The following is a 23,613-nucleotide window of genomic DNA, read 5'->3' as shown; positions in this document are numbered from 1 at the left end:
AGCGCAAGGCTCTTAGGGCGCCCCGAGCCAACCGCCACCGTCTCAGGCCGTATCAGCCTGAAGGCGCCGGATCTCGTCTGATCTCGGAAGCTAAGCAGGGTCGGGCCTGGTTAGTATCTTGGATGGGAGACCACCTGGGAATCCCGGGTGCTCGAGGCTTTTTGCCTACCAGAAGAGGTCCTTTAGCCCCCGCCGCGCGTCCCGATTCTTGGATCCCCCCCGCAGCCCCAGCCCCTCCCGGGCCGCGGGGAGCGGCTGGCCGGGGCCCCGACTCCCGCTGCAGACCTGGGTTGCCTCCGCGCGGCCCGCGAGCCCCTCCGCATTCGCATTCGGCTTCCAGGACACCCGACGACCGGCAGTCCCGTCTCCACCTGGGGCTCCTTTGGCTTGCCTCAGGCAATCCCGGGGCTTGCACCGACTCCAGCCAGAGCCCCGGCCCCCGCCCCACCCCCTGCCTCGAGGCCATCGCGCATGCGCATGTGCGCGCGCACGCACAGATAGATGTGCCCAAACGGGGCATCTATCTTGTTCACTTATACCGTGGGTGGATCTATGCCTGGGAGTCGGACTGCTGGACCATAGGCTACTTCCACTTTTAGTTCCTTCGGGAACCTCCATATTCTTTTCCATACCGGCTCTACCCACGCCCATTCCTACTCACCGTGGAGGAGAGTTCCCTTTGCTCCACATCTTCTCCAGCATCGGTTATTGACAGACATCGCAGTGAGGCCCAGTCGGACTCATGTGAAGTGGTCCCTCCTTGGAGTTTGGAGTTGAGCCTCTCCAATCATTAGTGACGTGGAGCAAGATGACCTTTTGGAAATGCAGATGCAATGCTGTCACCTCCCTGCTCCAACGGCTCTCGTATTTTCCCAGCATATTGAAGATACGACCACTTCCCTTCAGGCTTGCTCCTCACGTTCTTCTCTGATGTCTTTTGCCTGGAATGCCCTCTGCACTCTTTGGCTTCCATCCCATAGGGCATTTTTCGTTTCTGGAATGTCCTAAGTGTCCCTGGTCACATAGCCTTCCAAGATGCTATTTTCCCTGCCTGAAATTCTTCCTGCATCTCAACCCTGGTTTACCTAGGTTCAACCTATGGACCTCAACGAAATGGTGCCTCTGGAAAGCCTTCCCTGACACCCAGGTTTTGTGGTGAGGGAAGAGGCCCCTCTATAGGTTCTCAAAGGATCTGCCTGTGATGTATCATTAGAGTCGTCTCAGTGAAAGCAGGAACTCTGTGTCTTCTTCTCTCCGCCTTCTATTCCCTGAAACTTATTACATGCCTCCTAGCTCATCGTAGGTGCTCAGTATTTACTTAGTGTGTGAAAGACAGAAAAGCTCTTGGAAGCCTCAAGGGGTCACTTGGCTCGGCACTTTTGATCTCTTTGTATATTTGGCGATTCAATTCTTTCCTTTCCTGGGTTGATGGGTACACTATATTCGAGGCACAATCTAAGGCATGAAGACATATCCATACATAGAGGGTCTTGCTTTCAAGGAACTCGTACAGCAGATTTCTACAAGTTAGGGCTTTTCAAATGCTCTAGAAGCATGTGAACGTTCAGTAGGCTCCATTTTCATTTCAAAGAAAGATCGTTTGACTTCCATAGCAAAGGTGGAGACCTTCCAACGTTGAGTCCAATACTTATACCCTGACCATTTCAGGCAAGTCTTGTGGTTCCTTCTGGAGGTGTGTGGCTCTTGCAGAAATGTGAAGATCTTCCATCGTCCTCAGACTTTGGTGTCATTTGCAATCATCCAGAAAGCTTCCAGGTCTAGGTTCCAGACCACCAGCACACAGTCAGTAGCCAACGGAGTGGATTCCAGGAATACGCATTGTTCACCGGCATTACCGTTGATATTGTTGCTGCACACTCAATGCAGTGGGCAGGGCCTGGATTGTCCACTGGGTCTCATGTGGAGTGGAAAGAAGGGCTCCCCCCCTCCCCCCCCCCAACACACACACCACCCACCCCCACTGTTGACAGCCTTGTGACGAGAAACGGTCCCCGAAACAAGAATCAGACAAACCAGAGAAGCCCAGATGATAGTCCTTGAGATGAAGGAACTAAGCAGCTGGTTGCGATGGCACCAAGGGGAAAGGTTGCTCTTTGTGTCTGCCCCTCTACTCCTTTCTTCCTGGACGCCTTAGGGTTTTGTCATGGAGATTTGAAATAAAGTGCACAAAAGTCATATGTGTTGAATCAAGATTTTGCATTTAACCATCTCTCAAAAAGGAAGAGAGCTTCACCTGCACATGTTTCTTTCAAAACCGTCAATTGCTTTTCAATTCTGGGGTTTCTCTCTTGCCTTGTTCAGTTAGCCTTAACAGTAAAAATCCATGAAAACTACATAAAGATTCAAAGATACCAACAAAGGACAGCTTCTGTTTTTGAAATCATCTTTCCATTTAGTAGAACACGAGCTCTATTCTTTGTATTTTGCCTAGGGAATTAGCAATGTCCTGGTTCAGATGGCAAGGCATCCGCGCGCAGGAGACTGGGGTTTGATCCCTGGGTCGGGAAGATCCCGCCGGAGAAGGAAATGGCAACCCACTCCCAGTATCCTCGCCTGGGAAATGCCACGGACAGAGGAGCCTGATGGGCCGCAGTCCATGGGTTGTATTAAAGTTGGGCTCAACCCAGCAACTACGAACACAAGTATTTCCAAAGACCACACTCAAGTGTGTGTGTGTGTGTGTGTGTGTATCTCCTCTTGCCGTCTTGGAGTCTGTCTCGGAATCTTCATGTATTTCTGCCTCTGTATCTCCTGACAGCCAGCCGCCGGCCCGTTCGTCTGGCCCCGGCCTCTCCCAGGCGCTCTGGCTCTGGCTGAGGAGCTTGCGCAGGCCAGCTGTCTCCCTTGGCGTGGGTGCGTGCGAGTGTCTGTGTGTCTGTCTGTGTGCCTGCCTGTGGCTCGTCTGCTCTCTCAGGAAGGTCGAGGGCTTGGCGTGGGGGCAAAGGGGGGGCCTCGGTAGTGCGAAGGGGAGGGGCTGAGGCGCTCCGGTCGACCGCGCCTCCCTGGCTTCTGGTGGGTTTGGGCACCGGACAGGTGCCGGGCAAGTTGGGCGCTCAAGTTTCGCTGCGTCTAGGCCCGCAGGAGGTTCAGAGGCCCCTGGGCCGCGGGGGTTGGGAGGCGGCGGGCGCCGAAGACCGACACCTCCGGGGCCGCGCGGGCCTGAGCAGCGAATGGGATCGGGGGGAGGCCCGGCTCAGCGAGCGCGGCCGGGTCTGGAGTGGCCGCGGGTGGGAGGGCGCCGAGACCTCCGCACCCCTCAGCCCAGCCCCCAGGCCCTGCGCGCACGCACGCACGCACGCCCTCCCGGTCAATGGGGGGTCCTGGAAGCCCCTCGGGCCCCCGGGCCCGGCCAGGCGCTTGCTGGTCTGGTGTTGGCGGTGTTCGGGGGGTGGGGGCGGGGGGGGCGGGCCGGCGTCAGCAGGCTGGAGTCCGGTCGCGGGTCGTGCGGCTCAAGTACAGCATGCCCCGCGTCGAGAGGTGCGGCCCGTTGGCCCGACCTGCAGGGCAGAGCGAAAGGGAGGCGAAGCGCAAGGCTCTTAGGGCGCCCCGAGCCAACCGCCACCGTCTCAGGCCGTATCAGCCCGAAGGCGCCGGATCTCGTCTGATCTCGGAAGCTAAGCAGGGTCGGGCCTGGTTAGTATCTTGGATGGGAGACCACCTGGGAATCCCGGGTGCTCGAGGCTTTTTGCCTACCAGAAGAGGTCCTTTAGCCCCCGCCGCGCGTCCCGATTCTTGGATCCCCCCCGCAGCCCCAGCCCCTCCCGGGCCGCGGGGAGCGGGTGGCCGGGGCCCCGACTCCCGCTGCAGACCTGGGTTGCCTCCGCGCGGCCCGCGAGCCCCTCCGCATTCGCATTCGGCTTCCAGGACACCCGACGACCGGCAGTCCCGTCTCCACCTGGGGCTCCTTTGGCTTGCCTCAGGCAATCCCGGGGCTTGCACCGACTCCAGCCAGAGCCCCGGCCCCCGCCCCACCCCCTGCCTCGAGGCCATCGCGCATGCGCATGTGCGCGCGCACGCACAGATAGATGTGCCCAAACGGGGCATCTAACTTGTTCACTTATACCGTGGGTGGATCTATGCCTGGGAGTCGGACTGCTGGACCATAGGCTACTTCCACTTTTAGTTCCTTCGGGAACCTCCATATTCTTTTCCATACCGGCTCTACCCACGCCCATTCCTACTCACCGTGGAGGAGAGTTCCCTTTGCTCCACATCTTCTCCAGCATCGGTTATTGACAGACATCGCAGTGAGGCCCAGTCGGACTCATGTGAAGTGGTCCCTCCTTGGAGTTTGGAGTTGAGCCTCTCCAATCATTAGTGACGTGGAGCAAGATGACCTTTTGGAAATGCAGATGCAATGCTGTCACCTCCCTGCTCCAACGGCTCTCGTATTTTCCCAGCATATTGAAGATACGACCACTTCCCTTCAGGCTTGCTCCTCACGTTCTTCTCTGATGTCTTTTGCCTGGAATGCCCTCTGCACTCTTTGGCTTCCATCCCATAGGGCATTTTTCGTTTCTGGAATGTCCTAAGTGTCCCTGGTCACATAGCCTTCCAAGATGCTATTTTCCCTGCCTGAAATTCTTCCTGCATCTCAACCCTGGTTTACCTAGGTTCAACCTATGGACCTCAACGAAATGGTGCCTCTGGAAAGCCTTCCCTGACACCCAGGTTTTGTGGTGAGGGAAGAGGCCCCTCTATAGGTTCTCAAAGGATCTGCCTGTGATGTATCATTAGAGTCGTCTCAGTGAAAGCAGGAACTCTGTGTCTTCTTCTCTCCGCCTTCTATTCCCTGAAACTTATTACATGCCTCCTAGCTCATCGTAGGTGCTCAGTATTTACTTAGTGTGTGAAAGACAGAAAAGCTCTTGGAAGCCTCAAGGGGTCACTTGGCTCGGCACTTTTGATCTCTTTGTATATTTGGCGATTCAATTCTTTCCTTTCCTGGGTTGATGGGTACACTATATTCGAGGCACAATCTAAGGCATGAAGACATATCCATACATAGAGGGTCTTGCTTTCAAGGAACTCGTACAGCAGATTTCTACAAGTTAGGGCTTTTCAAATGCTCTAGAAGCATGTGAACGTTCAGTAGGCTCCATTTTCATTTCAAAGAAAGATCGTTTGACTTCCATAGCAAAGGTGGAGACCTTCCAACGTTGAGTCCAATACTTATACATTGACCATTTCAGGCAAGTCTTGTGGTTCCTTCTGGAGGTGTGTGGCTCTTGCAGAAATGTGAAGATCTTCCATCGTCCTCAGACTTTGGTGTCATTTGCAATCATCCAGAAAGCTTCCAGGTCTAGGTTCCAGACCACCAGCACACACAGTCAGTAGCCAACGGAGTGGATTCCAGGAATACGCATTGTTCACCGGCATTACCGTTGATATTGTTGCTGCACACTCAATGCAGTGGGCAGGGCCTGGATTGTCCACTGGGTCTCATGTGGAGTGGAAAGAAGGGCTCCCCCCCTCCCCCCCCCACACACACACCACCCACCCCCACTGTTGACAGCCTTGTGACGAGAAACGGTCCCCGAAACAAGAATCAGACAAACCAGAGAAGCCCAGATGATAGTCCTTGAGATGAAGGAACTAAGCAGCTGGTTGCGATGGCACCAAGGGGAAAGGTTGCTCTTTGTGTCTGCCCCTCTACTCCTTTCTTCCTGGACGCCTTAGGGTTTTGTCATGGAGATTTGAAATAAAGTGCACAAAAGTCATATGTGTTGAATCAAGATTTTGCATTTAACCATCTCTCAAAAAGGAAGAGAGCTTCACCTGCACATGTTTCTTTCAAAACCGTCAATTGCTTTTCAATTCTGGGGTTTCTCTCTTGCCTTGTTCAGTTAGCCTTAACAGTAAAAATCCACGAAAACTACATAAAGATTCAAAGATACCAACAAAGGACAGCTTCTGTTTTTGAAATCATCTTTCCATTTAGTAGAACACGAGCTCTATTCTTTGTATTTTGCCTAGGGAATTAGCAATGTCCTGGTTCAGATGGCAAGGCATCCGCGCGCAGGAGACTGGGGTTTGATCCCTGGGTCGGGAAGATCCCGCCGGAGAAGGAAATGGCAACCCACTCCCAGTATCCTCGCCTGGGAAATGCCACGGACAGAGGAGCCTGATGGGCCGCAGTCCATGGGTTGTATTAAAGTTGGGCTCAACCCAGCAACTACGAACACAAGTATTTCCAAAGACCACACTCAAGTGTGTGTGTGTGTGTGTGTGTGTGTGTGTGTGTGTGTGTGTGTGTATCTCCTCTTGCCGTCTTGGAGTCTGTCTCGGAATCTTCATGTATTTCTGCCTCTGTATCTCCTGACAGCCAGCCGCCGGCCCGTTCGTCTGGCCCCGGCCTCTCCCAGGCGCTCTGGCTCTGGCTGAGGAGCTTGCGCAGGCCAGCTGTCTCCCTTGGCGTGGGTGCGTGCGAGTGTCTGTGTGTCTGTCTGTGTGCCTGCCTGTGGCTCGTCTGCTCTCTCAGGAAGGTCGAGGGCTTGGCGTGGGGGCAAAGGGGGGGCCTCGGTAGTGCGAAGGGGAGGGGCTGAGGCGCTCCGGTCGACCGCGCCTCCCTGGCTTCTGGTGGGTTTGGGCACCGGACAGGTGCCGGGCAAGTTGGGCGCTCAAGTTTCGCTGCGTCTAGGCCCGCAGGAGGTTCAGAGGCCCCTGGGTCGCGGGGGTTGGGAGGCGGCGGGCGCCGAAGACCGACACCTCCGGGGCCGCGCGGGCCTGAGCAGCGAATGGGATCGGGGGGAGGCCCGGCTCAGCGAGCGCGGCCGGGTCTGGAGTGGCCGCGGGTGGGAGGGCGCCGAGACCTCCGCACCCCTCAGCCCAGCCCCCAGGCCCTGCGCGCACGCATGCACGCACGCCCTCCCGGTCAATGGGGGTCCTGGAAGCCCCTCGGGCCCCCGGGCCCGGCCCGGCGCTTGCTGGTCTGGTGTTGGCGGTGTTCGGGGGGTGGGGGGGGGGCGGGCTGGCGTCAGCAGGCTGGAGTCCGGTCGCGGGTCGTGCGGCTCAAGTACAGCATGCCCCGCGACGAGAGGTGCGGCCCGTTGGCCCGACCTGCAGGGCAGAGCGAAAGGGAGGCGAAGCGCAAGGCTCTTAGGGCGCCCCGAGCCAACCGCCACCGTCTCAGGCCGTATCAGCCTGAAGGCGCCGGATCTCGTCTGATCTCGGAAGCTAAGCAGGGTCGGGCCTGGTTAGTATCTTGGATGGGAGACCACCTGGGAATCCCGGGTGCTCGAGGCTTTTTGCCTACCAGAAGAGGTCCTTTAGCCCCCGCCGCGCGTCCCGATTCTTGGATCCCCCCCGCAGCCCCAGCCCCTCCCGGGCCGCGGGGAGCGGGTGGCCGGGGCCCCGACTCCCGCTGCAGACCTGGGTTGCCTCCGCGCGGCCCGCGAGCCCCTCCGCATTCGCATTCGGCTTCCAGGACACCCGACGACCGGCAGTCCCGTCTCCACCTGGGGCTCCTTTGGCTTGCCTCAGGCAATCCCGGGGCTTGCACCGACTCCAGCCAGAGCCCCGGCCCCCGCCCCACCCCCTGCCTCGAGGCCATCGCGCATGCGCATGTGCGCGCGCACGCACAGATAGATGTGCCCAAACGGGGCATCTAACTTGTTCACTTATACCGTGGGTGGATCTATGCCTGGGAGTCGGACTGCTGGACCATAGGCTACTTCCACTTTTAGTTCCTTCGGGAACCTCCATATTCTTTTCCATACCGGCTCTACCCACGCCCATTCCTACTCACCGTGGAGGAGAGTTCCCTTTGCTCCACATCTTCTCCAGCATCGGTTATTGACAGACATCGCAGTGAGGCCCAGTCGGACTCATGTGAAGTGGTCCCTCCTTGGAGTTTGGAGTTGAGCCTCTCCAATCATTAGTGACGTGGAGCAAGATGACCTTTTGGAAATGCAGATGCAATGCTGTCACCTCCCTGCTCCAACGGCTCTCGTATTTTCCCAGCATATTGAAGATACGACCACTTCCCTTCAGGCTTGCTCCTCACGTTCTTCTCTGATGTCTTTTGCCTGGAATGCCCTCTGCACTCTTTGGCTTCCATCCCATAGGGCATTTTTCGTTTCTGGAATGTCCTAAGTGTCCCTGGTCACATAGCCTTCCAAGATGCTATTTTCCCTGCCTGAAATTCTTCCTGCATCTCAACCCTGGTTTACCTAGGTTCAACCTATGGACCTCAACGAAATGGTGCCTCTGGAAAGCCTTCCCTGACACCCAGGTTTTGTGGTGAGGGAAGAGGCCCCTCTATAGGTTCTCAAAGGATCTGCCTGTGATGTATCATTAGAGTCGTCTCAGTGAAAGCAGGAACTCTGTGTCTTCTTCTCTCCGCCTTCTATTCCCTGAAACTTATTACATGCCTCCTAGCTCATCGTAGGTGCTCAGTATTTACTTAGTGTGTGAAAGACAGAAAAGCTCTTGGAAGCCTCAAGGGGTCACTTGGCTCGGCACTTTTGATCTCTTTGTATATTTGGCGATTCAATTCTTTCCTTTCCTGGGTTGATGGGTACACTATATTCGAGGCACAATCTAAGGCATGAAGACATATCCATACATAGAGGGTCTTGCTTTCAAGGAACTCGTACAGCAGATTTCTACAAGTTAGGGCTTTTCAAATGCTCTAGAAGCATGTGAACGTTCAGTAGGCTCCATTTTCATTTCAAAGAAAGATCGTTTGACTTCCATAGCAAAGGTGGAGACCTTCCAACGTTGAGTCCAATACGTATACCTTGACCATTTCAGGCAAGTCTTGTGGTTCCTTCTGGAGGTGTGTGGCTCTTGCAGAAATGTGAAGATCTTCCATCGTCCTCAGACTTTGGTGTCATTTGCAATCATCCAGAAAGCTTCCAGGTCTAGGTTCCAGACCACCAGCACACACAGTCAGTAGCCAACGGAGTGGATTCCAGGAATACGCATTGTTCACCGGCATTACCGTTGATATTGTTGCTGCACACTCAATGCAGTGGGCAGGGCCTGGATTGTCCACTGGGTCTCATGTGGAGTGGAAAGAAGGGCTCCCCCCCTTCCCCCCCCACACACACACCACCCACCCCCACTGTTGACAGCCTTGTGACGAGAAACGGTCCCCGAAACAAGAATCAGACAAACCAGAGAAGCCCAGATGATAGTCCTTGAGATGAAGGAACTAAGCAGCTGGTTGCGATGGCACCAAGGGGAAAGGTTGCTCTTTGTGTCTGCCCCTCTACTCCTTTCTTCCTGGACGCCTTAGGGTTTTGTCATGGAGATTTGAAATAAAGTGCACAAAAGTCATATGTGTTGAATCAAGATTTTGCATTTAACCATCTCTCAAAAAGGAAGAGAGCTTCACCTGCACATGTTTCTTTCAAAACCGTCAATTGCTTTTCAATTCTGGGGTTTCTCTCTTGCCTTGTTCAGTTAGCCTTAACAGTAAAAATCCACGAAAACTACATAAAGATTCAAAGATACCAACAAAGGACAGCTTCTGTTTTTGAAATCATCTTTCCATTTAGTAGAACACGAGCTCTATTCTTTGTATTTTGCCTAGGGAATTAGCAATGTCCTGGTTCAGATGGCAAGGCATCCGCGCGCAGGAGACTGGGGTTTGATCCCTGGGTCGGGAAGATCCCGCCGGAGAAGGAAATGGCAACCCACTCCCAGTATCCTCGCCTGGGAAATGCCACGGACAGAGGAGCCTGATGGGCCGCAGTCCATGGGTTGTATTAAAGTTGGGCTCAACCCAGCAACTACGAACACAAGTATTTCCAAAGACCACACTCAAGTGTGTGTGTGTGTGTGTGTGTGTATCTCCTCTTGCCGTCTTGGAGTCTGTCTCGGAATCTTCATGTATTTCTGCCTCTGTATCTCCTGACAGCCAGCCGCCGGCCCGTTCGTCTGGCCCCGGCCTCTCCCAGGCGCTCTGGCTCTGGCTGAGGAGCTTGCGCAGGCCAGCTGTCTCCCTTGGCGTGGGTGCGTGCGAGTGTCTGTGTGTCTGTCTGTGTGCCTGCCTGTGGCTCGTCTGCTCTCTCAGGAAGGTCGAGGGCTTGGCGTGGGGGCAAAGGGGGGGCCTCGGTAGTGCGAAGGGGAGGGGCTGAGGCGCTCCAGTCGACCGCGCCTCCCTGGCTTCTGGTGGGTTTGGGCACCGGACAGGTGCCGGGCAAGTTGGGCGCTCAAGTTTCGCTGCGTCTAGGCCCGCAGGAGGTTCAGAGGCCCCTGGGCCGCGGGGGTTGGGAGGCGGCGGGCGCCGAAGACCGACACCTCCGGGGCCGCGCGGGCCTGAGCAGCGAATGGGATCGGGGGGAGGCCCGGCTCAGCGAGCGCGGCCGGGTCTGGAGTGGCCGCGGGTGGGAGGGCGCCGAGACCTCCGCACCCCTCAGCCCAGCCCCCAGGCCCTGCGCGCACGCACGCACGCACGCCCTCCCGGTCAATGGGGGGTCCTGGAAGCCCCTCGGGCCCCCGGGCCCGGCCAGGTGCTTGCCGGTCTGGTGTTGGCGGTGTTCGGGGGGTGGGGGCGGGGGGGGCGGGCCGGCGTCAGCAGGCTGGAGTCCGGTCGCGGGTCGTGCGGCTCAAGTACAGCATGCCCCGCGACGAGAGGTGCGGCCCGTTGGCCCGACCTGCAGGGCAGAGCGAAAGGGAGGCGAAGCGCAAGGCTCTTAGGGCGCCCCGAGCCAACCGCCACCGTCTCAGGCCGTATCAGCCTGAAGGCGCCGGATCTCGTCTGATCTCGGAAGCTAAGCAGGGTCGGGCCTGGTTAGTATCTTGGATGGGAGACCACCTGGGAATCCCGGGTGCTCGAGGCTTTTTGCCTACCAGAAGAGGTCCTTTAGCCCCCGCCGCGCGTCCCGATTCTTGGATCCCCCCCGCAGCCCCAGCCCCTCCCGGGCCGCGGGGAGCGGGTGGCCGGGGCCCCGACTCCCGCTGCAGACCTGGGTTGCCTCCGCGCGGCCCGCGAGCCCCTCCGCATTCGCATTCGGCTTCCAGGACACCCGACGACCGGCAGTCCCGTCTCCACCTGGGGCTCCTTTGGCTTGCCTCAGGCAATCCCGGGGCTTGCACCGACTCCAGCCAGAGCCCCGGCCCCCGCCCCACCCCCTGCCTCGAGGCCATCGCGCATGCGCATGTGCGCGCGCACGCACAGATAGATGTGCCCAAACGGGGCATCTAACTTGTTCACTTATACCGTGGGTGGATCTATGCCTGGGAGTCGGACTGCTGGACCATAGGCTACTTCCACTTTTAGTTCCTTCGGGAACCTCCATATTCTTTTCCATACCGGCTCTACCCACGCCCATTCCTACTCACCGTGGAGGAGAGTTCCCTTTGCTCCACATCTTCTCCAGCATCGGTTATTGACAGACATCGCAGTGAGGCCCAGTCGGACTCATGTGAAGTGGTCCCTCCTTGGAGTTTGGAGTTGAGCCTCTCCAATCATTAGTGACGTGGAGCAAGATGACCTTTTGGAAATGCAGATGCAATGCTGTCACCTCCCTGCTCCAACGGCTCTCGTATTTTCCCAGCATATTGAAGATACGACCACTTCCCTTCAGGCTTGCTCCTCACGTTCTTCTCTGATGTCTTTTGCCTGGAATGCCCTCTGCACTCTTTGGCTTCCATCCCATAGGGCATTTTTCGTTTCTGGAATGTCCTAAGTGTCCCTGGTCACATAGCCTTCCAAGATGCTATTTTCCCTGCCTGAAATTCTTCCTGCATCTCAACCCTGGTTTACCTAGGTTCAACCTATGGACCTCAACGAAATGGTGCCTCTGGAAAGCCTTCCCTGACACCCAGGTTTTGTGGTGAGGGAAGAGGCCCCTCTATAGGTTCTCAAAGGATCTGCCTGTGATGTATCATTAGAGTCGTCTCAGTGAAAGCAGGAACTCTGTGTCTTCTTCTCTCCGCCTTCTATTCCCTGAAACTTATTACATGCCTCCTAGCTCATCGTAGGTGCTCAGTATTTACTTAGTGTGTGAAAGACAGAAAAGCTCTTGGAAGCCTCAAGGGGTCACTTGGCTCGGCACTTTTGATCTCTTTGTATATTTGGCGATTCAATTCTTTCCTTTCCTGGGTTGATGGGTACACTATATTCGAGGCACAATCTAAGGCATGAAGACATATCCATACATAGAGGGTCTTGCTTTCAAGGAACTCGTACAGCAGATTTCTACAAGTTAGGGCTTTTCAAATGCTCTAGAAGCATGTGAACGTTCAGTAGGCTCCATTTTCATTTCAAAGAAAGATCGTTTGACTTCCATAGCAAAGGTGGAGACCTTCCAACGTTGAGTCCAATACGTATACCTTGACCATTTCAGGCAAGTCTTGTGGTTCCTTCTGGAGGTGTGTGGCTCTTGCAGAAATGTGAAGATCTTCCATCGTCCTCAGACTTTGGTGTCATTTGCAATCATCCAGAAAGCTTCCAGGTCTAGGTTCCAGACCACCAGCACACACAGTCAGTAGCCAACGGAGTGGATTCCAGGAATACGCATTGTTCACCGGCATTACCGTTGATATTGTTGCTGCACACTCAATGCAGTGGGCAGGGCCTGGATTGTCCACTGGGTCTCATGTGGAGTGGAAAGAAGGGCTCCCCCCCTTCCCCCCCCACACACACACCACCCACCCCCACTGTTGACAGCCTTGTGACGAGAAACGGTCCCCGAAACAAGAATCAGACAAACCAGAGAAGCCCAGATGATAGTCCTTGAGATGAAGGAACTAAGCAGCTGGTTGCGATGGCACCAAGGGGAAAGGTTGCTCTTTGTGTCTGCCCCTCTACTCCTTTCTTCCTGGACGCCTTAGGGTTTTGTCATGGAGATTTGAAATAAAGTGCACAAAAGTCATATGTGTTGAATCAAGATTTTGCATTTAACCATCTCTCAAAAAGGAAGAGAGCTTCACCTGCACATGTTTCTTTCAAAACCGTCAATTGCTTTTCAATTCTGGGGTTTCTCTCTTGCCTTGTTCAGTTAGCCTTAACAGTAAAAATCCACGAAAACTACATAAAGATTCAAAGATACCAACAAAGGACAGCTTCTGTTTTTGAAATCATCTTTCCATTTAGTAGAACACGAGCTCTATTCTTTGTATTTTGCCTAGGGAATTAGCAATGTCCTGGTTCAGATGGCAAGGCATCCGCGCGCAGGAGACTGGGGTTTGATCCCTGGGTCGGGAAGATCCCGCCGGAGAAGGAAATGGCAACCCACTCCCAGTATCCTCGCCTGGGAAATGCCACGGACAGAGGAGCCTGATGGGCCGCAGTCCATGGGTTGTATTAAAGTTGGGCTCAACCCAGCAACTACGAACACAAGTATTTCCAAAGACCACACTCAAGTGTGTGTGTGTGTGTGTGTGTGTATCTCCTCTTGCCGTCTTGGAGTCTGTCTCGGAATCTTCATGTATTTCTGCCTCTGTATCTCCTGACAGCCAGCCGCCGGCCCGTTCGTCTGGCCCCGGCCTCTCCCAGGCGCTCTGGCTCTGGCTGAGGAGCTTGCGCAGGCCAGCTGTCTCCCTTGGCGTGGGTGCGTGCGAGTGTCTGTGTGTCTGTCTGTGTGCCTGCCTGTGGCTCGTCTGCTCTCTCAGGAAGGTCGAGGGCTTGGCGTGGGGGCAAAGGGGGGGCCTCGGTAGTGCGAAGGGGAGGGGCTGAGGCGCTCCAGTCGACCGCGCCTCCCTGGCTTCTGGTGGGTTTGGGCACCGGACAGGTGCCGGGCAAGTTGGGCGCTCAAGTTTCGCTGCGTCTAGGCCCGCAGGAGGTTCAGAGGCCCCTGGGCCGCGGGGGTTGGGAGGCGGCGGGCGCCGAAGACCGACACCTCCGGGGCCGCGCGGGCCTGAGCAGCGAATGGGATCGGGGGGAGGCCCGGCTCAGCGAGCGCGGCCGGGTCTGGAGTGGCCGCGGGTGGGAGGGCGCCGAGACCTCCGCACCCCTCAGCCCAGCCCCCAGGCCCTGCGCGCACGCACGCACGCACGCCCTCCCGGTCAATGGGGGGTCCTGGAAGCCCCTCGGGCCCCCGGGCCCGGCCAGGTGCTTGCTGGTCTGGTGTTGGCGGTGTTCGGGGGGTGGGGGCGGGGGGGGCGGGCCGGCGTCAGCAGGCTGGAGTCCGGTCGCGGGTCGTGCGGCTCAAGTACAGCATGCCCCGCGACGAGAGGTGCGGCCCGTTGGCCCGACCTGCAGGGCAGAGCGAAAGGGAGGCGAAGCGCAAGGCTCTTAGGGCGCCCCGAGCCAACCGCCACCGTCTCAGGCCGTATCAGCCTGAAGGCGCCGGATCTCGTCTGATCTCGGAAGCTAAGCAGGGTCGGGCCTGGTTAGTATCTTGGATGGGAGACCACCTGGGAATCCCGGGTGCTCGAGGCTTTTTGCCTACCAGAAGAGGTCCTTTAGCCCCCGCCGCGCGTCCCGATTCTTGGATCCCCCCCGCAGCCCCAGCCCCTCCCGGGCCGCGGGGAGCGGGTGGCCGGGGCCCCGACTCCCGCTGCAGACCTGGGTTGCCTCCGCGCGGCCCGCGAGCCCCTCCGCATTCGCATTCGGCTTCCAGGACACCCGACGACCGGCAGTCCCGTCTCCACCTGGGGCTCCTTTGGCTTGCCTCAGGCAATCCCGGGGCTTGCACCGACTCCAGCCAGAGCCCCGGCCCCCGCCCCACCCCCTGCCTCGAGGCCATCGCGCATGCGCATGTGCGCGCGCACGCACAGATAGATGTGCCCAAACGGGGCATCTAACTTGTTCACTTATACCGTGGGTGGATCTATGCCTGGGAGTCGGACTGCTGGACCATAGGCTACTTCCACTTTTAGTTCCTTCGGGAACCTCCATATTCTTTTCCATACCGGCTCTACCCACGCCCATTCCTACTCACCGTGGAGGAGAGTTCCCTTTGCTCCACATCTTCTCCAGCATCGGTTATTGACAGACATCGCAGTGAGGCCCAGTCGGACTCATGTGAAGTGGTCCCTCCTTGGAGTTTGGAGTTGAGCCTCTCCAATCATTAGTGACGTGGAGCAAGATGACCTTTTGGAAATGCAGATGCAATGCTGTCACCTCCCTGCTCCAACGGCTCTCGTATTTTCCCAGCATATTGAAGATACGACCACTTCCCTTCAGGCTTGCTCCTCACGTTCTTCTCTGATGTCTTTTGCCTGGAATGCCCTCTGCACTCTTTGGCTTCCATCCCATAGGGCATTTTTCGTTTCTGGAATGTCCTAAGTGTCCCTGGTCACATAGCCTTCCAAGATGCTATTTTCCCTGCCTGAAATTCTTCCTGCATCTCAACCCTGGTTTACCTAGGTTCAACCTATGGACCTCAACGAAATGGTGCCTCTGGAAAGCCTTCCCTGACACCCAGGTTTTGTGGTGAGGGAAGAGGCCCCTCTATAGGTTCTCAAAGGATCTGCCTGTGATGTATCATTAGAGTCGTCTCAGTGAAAGCAGGAACTCTGTGTCTTCTTCTCTCCGCCTTCTATTCCCTGAAACTTATTACATGCCTCCTAGCTCATCGTAGGTGCTCAGTATTTACTTAGTGTGTGAAAGACAGAAAAGCTCTTGGAAGCCTCAAGGGGTCACTTGGCTCGGCACTTTTGATCTCTTTGTATATTTGGCGATTCAATTCTTTCCTTTCCTGGGTTGATGGGTACACTATATTCGAGGCACAATCTAAGGCATGAAGACATATCCATACATAGAGGGTCTTGCTTTCAAGGAACTCGTACAGCAGATTTCTACAAGTTAGGGCTTTTCAAATGCTCTAGAAGCATGTGAACGTTCAGTAGGCTCCATTTTCATTTCAAAGAAAGATCGTTTGACTTCCATAGCAAAGGTGGAGACCTTCCAACGTTGAGTCCAATACGTATACCTTGACCATTTCAGGCAAGTCTTGTGGTTCCTTCTGGAGGTGTGTGGCTCTTGCAGAAATGTGAAGATCTTCCATCGTCCTCAGACTTTGGTGTCATTTGCAATCATCCAGAAAGCTTCCAGGTCTAGGTTCCAGACCACCAGCACACACAGTCAGTAGCCAACGGAGTGGATTCCAGGAATACGCCTTGTTCACCGGCATTACCGTTGATATTGTTGCTGCACACTCAATGCAGTGGGCAGGGCCTGGATTGTCCACTGGGTCTCATGTGGAGTGGAAAGAAGGGCTCCCCCCCTCCCCCCCCCACACACACACCACCCACCCCCACTGTTGACAGCCTTGTGACGAGAAACGGTCCCCGAAACAAGAATCAGACAAACCAGAGAAGCCCAGATGATAGTCCTTGAGATGAAGGAACTAAGCAGCTGGTTGCGATGGCACCAAGGGGAAAGGTTGCTCTTTGTGTCTGCCCCTCTACTCCTTTCTTCCTGGACGCCTTAGGGTTTTGTCATGGAGATTTGAAATAAAGTGCACAAAAGTCATATGTGTTGAATCAAGATTTTGCATTTAACCATCTCTCAAAAAGGAAGAGAGCTTCACCTGCACATGTTTCTTTCAAAACCGTCAATTGCTTTTCAATTCTGGGGTTTCTCTCTTGCCTTGTTCAGTTAGCCTTAACAGTAAAAATCCACGAAAACTACATAAAGATTCAAAGATACCAACAAAGGACAGCTTCTGTTTTTGAAATCATCTTTCCATTTAGTAGAACACGAGCTCTATTCTTTGTATTTTGCCTAGGGAATTAGCAATGTCCTGGTTCAGATGGCAAGGCATCCGCGCGCAGGAGACTGGGGTTTGATCCCTGGGTCGGGAAGATCCCGCCGGAGAAGGAAATGGCAACCCACTCCCAGTATCCTCGCCTGGGAAATGCCACGGACAGAGGAGCCTGATGGGCCGCAGTCCATGGGTTGTATTAAAGTTGGGCTCAACCCAGCAACTACGAACACAAGTATTTCCAAAGACCACACTCAAGTGTGTGTGTGTGTGTGTGTGTGTGTGTGTGTGTGTGTGTGTGTATCTCCTCTTGCCGTCTTGGAGTCTGTCTCGGAATCTTCATGTATTTCTGCCTCTGTATCTCCTGACAGCCAGCCGCCGGCCCGTTCGTCTGGCCCCGGCCTCTCCCAGGCGCTCTGGCTCTGGCTGAGGAGCTTGCGCAGGCCAGCTGTCTCCCTTGGCGTGGGTGCGTGCGAGTGTCTGTGTGTCTGTCTGTGTGCCTGCCTGTGGCTCGTCTGCTCTCTCAGGAAGGTCGAGGGCTTGGCGTGGGGGCAAAGGGGGGGCCTCGGTAGTGCGAAGGGGAGGGGCTGAGGCGCTCCGGTCGACCGCGCCTCCCTGGCTTCTGGTGGGTTTGGGCACCGGACAGGTGCCGGGCAAGTTGGGCGCTCAAGTTTCACTGTGTCTAGGCCCGCAGGAGGTTCAGAGGCCCCTGGGTCGCGGGGGTTGGGAGGCGGCGGGCGCCGAAGACCGACACCTCCGGGGCCGCGCGGGCCTGAGCAGCGAATGGGATCGGGGGGAGGCCCGGCTCAGCGAGCGCGGCCGGGTCTGGAGTGGCCGCGGGTGGGAGGGCGCCGAGACCTCCGCACCCCTCAGCCCAGCCCCCAGGCCCTGCGCGCACGCATGCACGCACGCCCTCCCGGTCAATGGGGGGTCCTGGAAGCCCCTCGGGCCCCCGGGCCCGGCCCGGCGCTTGCTGGTCTGGTGTTGGCGGTGTTCGGGGGGTGGGGGGGGGGCGGGCTGGCGTCAGCAGGCTGGAGTACGGTCGCGGGTCGTGCGGCTCAAGTACAGCATGCCCCGCGACGAGAGGTGCGGCCCGTTGGCCCGACCTGCAGGGCAGAGCGAAAGGGAGGCGAAGCGCAAGGCTCTTAGGGCGCCCCGAGCCAACCGCCACCGTCTCAGGCCGTATCAGCCTGAAGGCGCCGGATCTCGTCTGATCTCGGAAGCTAAGCAGGGTCGGGCCTGGTTAGTATCTTGGATGGGAGACCACCTGGGAATCCCGGGTGCTCGAGGCTTTTTGCCTACCAGAAGAGGTCCTTTAGCCCCCGCCGCGCGTCCCGATTCTTGGATCCCCCCCGCAGCCCCAGCCCCTCCCGGGCCGCGGGGAGCGGGTGGCCGGGGCCCCGACTCCCGCTGCAGACCTGGGTTGCCTCCGCGCGGCCCGCGAGCCCCTCCGCATTCGCATTCGGCTTCCAGGACACCCGACGACCGGCAGTCCCGTCTCCACCTGGGGCTCCTTTGGCTTGCCTCAGGCAATCCCGGGGCTTGCACCGACTCCAGCCAGAGCCCCGGCCCCCGCCCCACCCCCTGCCTCGAGGCCATCGCGCATGCGCATGTGCGCGCGCACGCACAGATAGATGTGCCCAAACGGGGCATCTAACTTGTTCACTTATACCGTGGGTGGATCTATGCCTGGGAGTCGGACTGCTGGACCATAGGCTACTTCCACTTTTAGTTCCTTCGGGAACCTCCATATTCTTTTCCATACCGGCTCTACCCACGCCCATTCCTACTCACCGTGGAGGAGAGTTCCCTTTGCTCCACATCTTCTCCAGCATCGGTTATTGACAGACATCGCAGTGAGGCCCAGTCGGACTCATGTGAAGTGGTCCCTCCTTGGAGTTTGGAGTTGAGCCTCTCCAATCATTAGTGACGTGGAGCAAGATGACCTTTTGGAAATGCAGATGCAATGCTGTCACCTCCCTGCTCCAACGGCTCTCGTATTTTCCCAGCATATTGAAGATACGACCACTTCCCTTCAGGCTTGCTCCTCACGTTCTTCTCTGATGTCTTTTGCCTGGAATGCCCTCTGCACTCTTTGGCTTCCATCCCATAGGGCATTTTTCGTTTCTGGAATGTCCTAAGTGTCCCTGGTCACATAGCCTTCCAAGATGCTATTTTCCCTGCCTGAAATTCTTCCTGCATCTCAACCCTGGTTTACCTAGGTTCAACCTATGGACCTCAACGAAATGGTGCCTCTGGAAAGCCTTCCCTGACACCCAGGTTTTGTGGTGAGGGAAGAGGCCCCTCTATAGGTTCTCAAAGGATCTGCCTGTGATGTATCATTAGAGTCGTCTCAGTGAAAGCAGGAACTCTGTGTCTTCTTCTCTCCGCCTTCTATTCCCTGAAACTTATTACATGCCTCCTAGCTCATCGTAGGTGCTCAGTATTTACTTAGTGTGTGAAAGACAGAAAAGCTCTTGGAAGCCTCAAGGGGTCACTTGGCTCGGCACTTTTGATCTCTTTGTATATTTGGCGATTCAATTCTTTCCTTTCCTGGGTTGATGGGTACACTATATTCGAGGCACAATCTAAGGCATGAAGACATATCCATACATAGAGGGTCTTGCTTTCAAGGAACTCGTACAGCAGATTTCTACAAGTTAGGGCTTTTCAAATGCTCTAGAAGCATGTGAACGTTCAGTAGGCTCCATTTTCATTTCAAAGAAAGATCGTTTGACTTCCATAGCAAAGGTGGAGACCTTCCAACGTTGAGTCCAATACTTATACCTTGACCATTTCAGGCAAGTCTTGTGGTTCCTTCTGGAGGTGTGTGGCTCTTGCAGAAATGTGAAGATCTTCCATCGTCCTCAGACTTTGGTGTCATTTGCAATCATCCAGAAAGCTTCCAGGTCTAGGTTCCAGACCACCAGCACACACAGTCAGTAGCCAACGGAGTGGATTCCAGGAATACGCATTGTTCACCGGCATTACCGTTGATATTGTTGCTGCACACTCAATGCAGTGGGCAGGGCCTGGATTGTCCACTGGGTCTCATGTGGAGTGGAAAGAAGGGCTCCCCCCCTCCCCCCCCCACACACACACCACCCACCCCCACTGTTGACAGCCTTGTGACGAGAAACGGTCCCCGAAACAAGAATCAGACAAACCAGAGAAGCCCAGATGATAGTCCTTGAGATGAAGGAACTAAGCAGCTGGTTGCGATGGCACCAAGGGGAAAGGTTGCTCTTTGTGTCTGCCCCTCTACTCCTTTCTTCCTGGACGCCTTAGGGTTTTGTCATGGAGATTTGAAATAAAGTGCACAAAAGTCATATGTGTTGAATCAAGATTTTGCATTTAACCATCTCTCAAAAAGGAAGAGAGCTTCACCTGCACATGTTTCTTTCAAAACCGTCAATTGCTTTTCAATTCTGGGGTTTCTCTCTTGCCTTGTTCAGTTAGCCTTAACAGTAAAAATCCACGAAAACTACATAAAGATTCAAAGATACCAACAAAGGACAGCTTCTGTTTTTGAAATCATCTTTCCATTTAGTAGAACACGAGCTCTATTCTTTGTATTTTGCCTAGGGAATTAGCAATGTCCTGGTTCAGATGGCAAGGCATCCGCGCGCAGGAGACTGGGGTTTGATCCCTGGGTCGGGAAGATCCCGCCGGAGAAGGAAATGGCAACCCACTCCCAGTATCCTCGCCTGGGAAATGCCACGGACAGAGGAGCCTGATGGGCCGCAGTCCATGGGTTGTATTAAAGTTGGGCTCAACCCAGCAACTACGAACACAAGTATTTCCAAAGACCACACTCAAGTGTGTGTGTGTGTGTGTGTGTGTGTGTGTGTGTGTGTGTGTGTATCTCCTCTTGCCGTCTTGGAGTCTGTCTCGGAATCTTCATGTATTTCTGCCTCTGTATCTCCTGACAGCCAGCCGCCGGCCCGTTCGTCTGGCCCCGGCCTCTCCCAGGCGCTCTGGCTCTGGCTGAGGAGCTTGCGCAGGCCAGCTGTCTCCCTTGGCGTGGGTGCGTGCGAGTGTCTGTGTGTCTGTCTGTGTGCCTGCCTGTGGCTCGTCTGCTCTCTCAGGAAGGTCGAGGGCTTGGCGTGGGGGCAAAGGGGGGGCCTCGGTAGTGCGAAGGGGAGGGGCTGAGGCGCTCCAGTCGACCGCGCCTCCCTGGCTTCTGGTGGGTTTGGGCACCGGACAGGTGCCGGGCAAGTTGGGCGCTCAAGTTTCGCTGCGTCTAGGCCCGCAGGAGGTTCAGAGGCCCCTGGGCCGCGGGGGTTGGGAGGCGGCGGGCGCCGAAGACCGACACCTCCGGGGCCGCGCGGGCCTGAGCAGCGAATGGGATCGGGGGGAGGCCCGGCTCAGCGAGCGCGGCCGGGTCTGGAGTGGCCGCGGGTGGGAGGGCGCCGAGACCTCCGCACCCCTCAGCCCAGCCCCCAGGCCCTGCGCGCACGCACGCACGCATGCCCTCCCGGTCAATGGGGGGTCCTGGAAGCCCCTCGGGCCCCCGGGCCCGGCCAGGCGCTTGCTGGTCTGGTGTTGGCGGTGTTCGGGGGGTGGGGGCGGGGGGGGCGGGCCGGCGTCAGCAGGCTGGAGTCGGGTCGCGGGTCGTGCGGCTCAAGTACAGCATGCCCCGCGACGAGAGGTGCGGCCCGTTGGCCCGACCTGCAGGGCAGAGCGAAAGGGAGGCGAAGCGCAAGGCTCTTAGGGCGCCCCGAGCCAACCGCCACCGTCTCAGGCCGTATCAGCCTGAAGGCGCCGGATCTCGTCTGATCTCGGAAGCTAAGCAGGGTCGGGCCTGGTTAGTATCTTGGATGGGAGACCACCTGGGAATCCCGGGTGCTCGAGGCTTTTTGCCTACCAGAAGAGGTCCTTTAGCCCCCGCCGCGCGTCCCGATTCTTGGATCCCCCCCGCAGCCCCAGCCCCTCCCGGGCCGCGGGGAGCGGGTGGCCGGGGCCCCGACTCCCGCTGCAGACCTGGGTTGCCTCCGCGCGGCCCGCGAGCCCCTCCGCATTCGCATTCGGCTTCCAGGACACCCGACGACCGGCAGTCCCGTCTCCACCTGGGGCTCCTTTGGCTTGCCTCAGGCAATCCCGGGGCTTGCACCGACTCCAGCCAGAGCCCCGGCCCCCGCCCCACCCCCTGCCTCGAGGCCATCGCGCATGCGCATGTGCGCGCGCACGCACAGATAGATGTGCCCAAACGGGGCATCTAACTTGTTCACTTATACCGTGGGTGGATCTATGCCTGGGAGTCGGACTGCTGGACCATAGGCTACTTCCACTTTTAGTTCCTTCGGGAACCTCCATATTCTTTTCCATACCGGCTCTACCCACGCCCATTCCTACTCACCGTGGAGGAGAGTTCCCTTTGCTCCACATCTTCTCCAGCATCGGTTATTGACAGACATCGCAGTGAGGCCCAGTCGGACTCATGTGAAGTGGTCCCTCCTTGGAGTTTGGAGTTGAGCCTCTCCAATCATTAGTGACGTGGAGCAAGATGACCTTTTGGAAATGCAGATGCAATGCTGTCACCTCCCTGCTCCAACGGCTCTCGTATTTTCCCAGCATATTGAAGATACGACCACTTCCCTTCAGGCTTGCTCCTCACGTTCTTCTCTGATGTCTTTTGCCTGGAATGCCCTCTGCACTCTTTGGCTTCCATCCCATAGGGCATTTTTCGTTTCTGGAATGTCCTAAGTGTCCCTGGTCACATAGCCTTCCAAGATGCTATTTTCCCTGCCTGAAATTCTTCCTGCATCTCAACCCTGGTTTACCTAGGTTCAACCTATGGACCTCAACGAAATGGTGCCTCTGGAAAGCCTTCCCTGACACCCAGGTTTTGTGGTGAGGGAAGAGGCCCCTCTATAGGTTCTCAAAGGATCTGCCTGTGATGTATCATTAGAGTCGTCTCAGTGAAAGCAGGAACTCTGTGTCTTCTTCTCTCCGCCTTCTATTCCCTGAAACTTATTACATGCCTCCTAGCTCATCGTAGGTGCTCAGTATTTACTTAGTGTGTGAAAGACAGAAAAGCTCTTGGAAGCCTCAAGGGGTCACTTGGCTCGGCACTTTTGATCTCTTTGTATATTTGGCGATTCAATTCTTTCCTTTCCTGGGTTGATGGGTACACTATATTCGAGGCACAATCTAAGGCATGAAGACATATCCATACATAGAGGGTCTTGCTTTCAAGGAACTCGTACAGCAGATTTCTACAAGTTAGGGCTTTTCAAATGCTCTAGAAGCATGTGAACGTTCAGTAGGCTCCATTTTCATTTCAAAGAAAGATCGTTTGACTTCCATAGCAAAGGTGGAGACCTTCCAACGTTGAGTCCAATACTTATACCTTGACCATTTCAGGCAAGTCTTGTGGTTCCTTCTGGAGGTGTGTGGCTCTTGCAGAAATGTGAAGATCTTCCATCGTCCTCAGACTTTGGTGTCATTTGCAATCATCCAGAAAGCTTCCAGGTCTAGGTTCCAGACCACCAGCACACACAGTCAGTAGCCAACGGAGTGGATTCCAGGAATACGCATTGTTCACCGGCATTACCGTTGATATTGTTGCTGCACACTCAATGCAGTGGGCAGGGCCTGGATTGTCCACTGGGTCTCATGTGGAGTGGAAAGAAGGGCTCCCCCCCTCCCCCCCACACACACACACCACCCACCCCCACTGTTGACAGCCTTGTGACGAGAAACGGTCCCCGAAACAAGAATCAGACAAACCAGAGAAGCCCAGATGATAGTCCTTGAGATGAAGGAACTAAGCAGCTGGTTGCGATGGCACCAAGGGGAAAGGTTGCTCTTTGTGTCTGCCCCTCTACTCCTTTCTTCCTGGACGCCTTAGGGTTTTGTCATGGAGATTTGAAATAAAGTGCACAAAAGTCATATGTGTTGAATCAAGATTTTGCATTTAACCATCTCTCAAAAAGGAAGAGAGCTTCACCTGCACATGTTTCTTTCAAAACCGTCAATTGCTTTT

General features: G+C 56.0%; 7 pseudogenes; all 7 read left to right on the top strand.

Annotated features, from left to right (window-relative positions):
• The first annotated feature begins 39 nt into the window (after positions 1 to 39).
• Positions 40 to 159, top strand: LOC147350861 (5S ribosomal RNA; annotated as a pseudogene).
• Positions 160 to 3,584: 3,425 nt separating this feature from the next.
• LOC147350860 (5S ribosomal RNA) lies at positions 3,585 to 3,704 on the top strand (annotated as a pseudogene).
• Positions 3,705 to 7,146: 3,442 nt separating this feature from the next.
• Positions 7,147 to 7,266, top strand: LOC147350859 (5S ribosomal RNA; annotated as a pseudogene).
• A 3,425-nt stretch (positions 7,267 to 10,691) lies between these two features.
• LOC147350858 (5S ribosomal RNA) lies at positions 10,692 to 10,811 on the top strand (annotated as a pseudogene).
• A 3,425-nt stretch (positions 10,812 to 14,236) lies between these two features.
• LOC147350857 (5S ribosomal RNA) lies at positions 14,237 to 14,356 on the top strand (annotated as a pseudogene).
• A 3,441-nt stretch (positions 14,357 to 17,797) lies between these two features.
• LOC147350856 (5S ribosomal RNA) lies at positions 17,798 to 17,917 on the top strand (annotated as a pseudogene).
• Positions 17,918 to 21,362: 3,445 nt separating this feature from the next.
• LOC147350855 (5S ribosomal RNA) lies at positions 21,363 to 21,482 on the top strand (annotated as a pseudogene).
• The last annotated feature ends 2,131 nt before the right edge of the window (positions 21,483 to 23,613 follow it).

The sequence above is a fragment of the Bos grunniens genome, chromosome 20 (genome assembly GCF_055505025.1).
Source record: "Bos grunniens cultivar Pamir isolate PY7600 chromosome 20, Bosgru_T2T1.0, whole genome shotgun sequence".
In the NCBI taxonomy this organism is placed as follows: domain Eukaryota; kingdom Metazoa; phylum Chordata; class Mammalia; order Artiodactyla; family Bovidae; genus Bos; species Bos grunniens.
The sequence above is the reverse complement of the archived record's forward strand: the minus strand, read 5'-3'. Positions and strand labels throughout refer to the sequence as shown.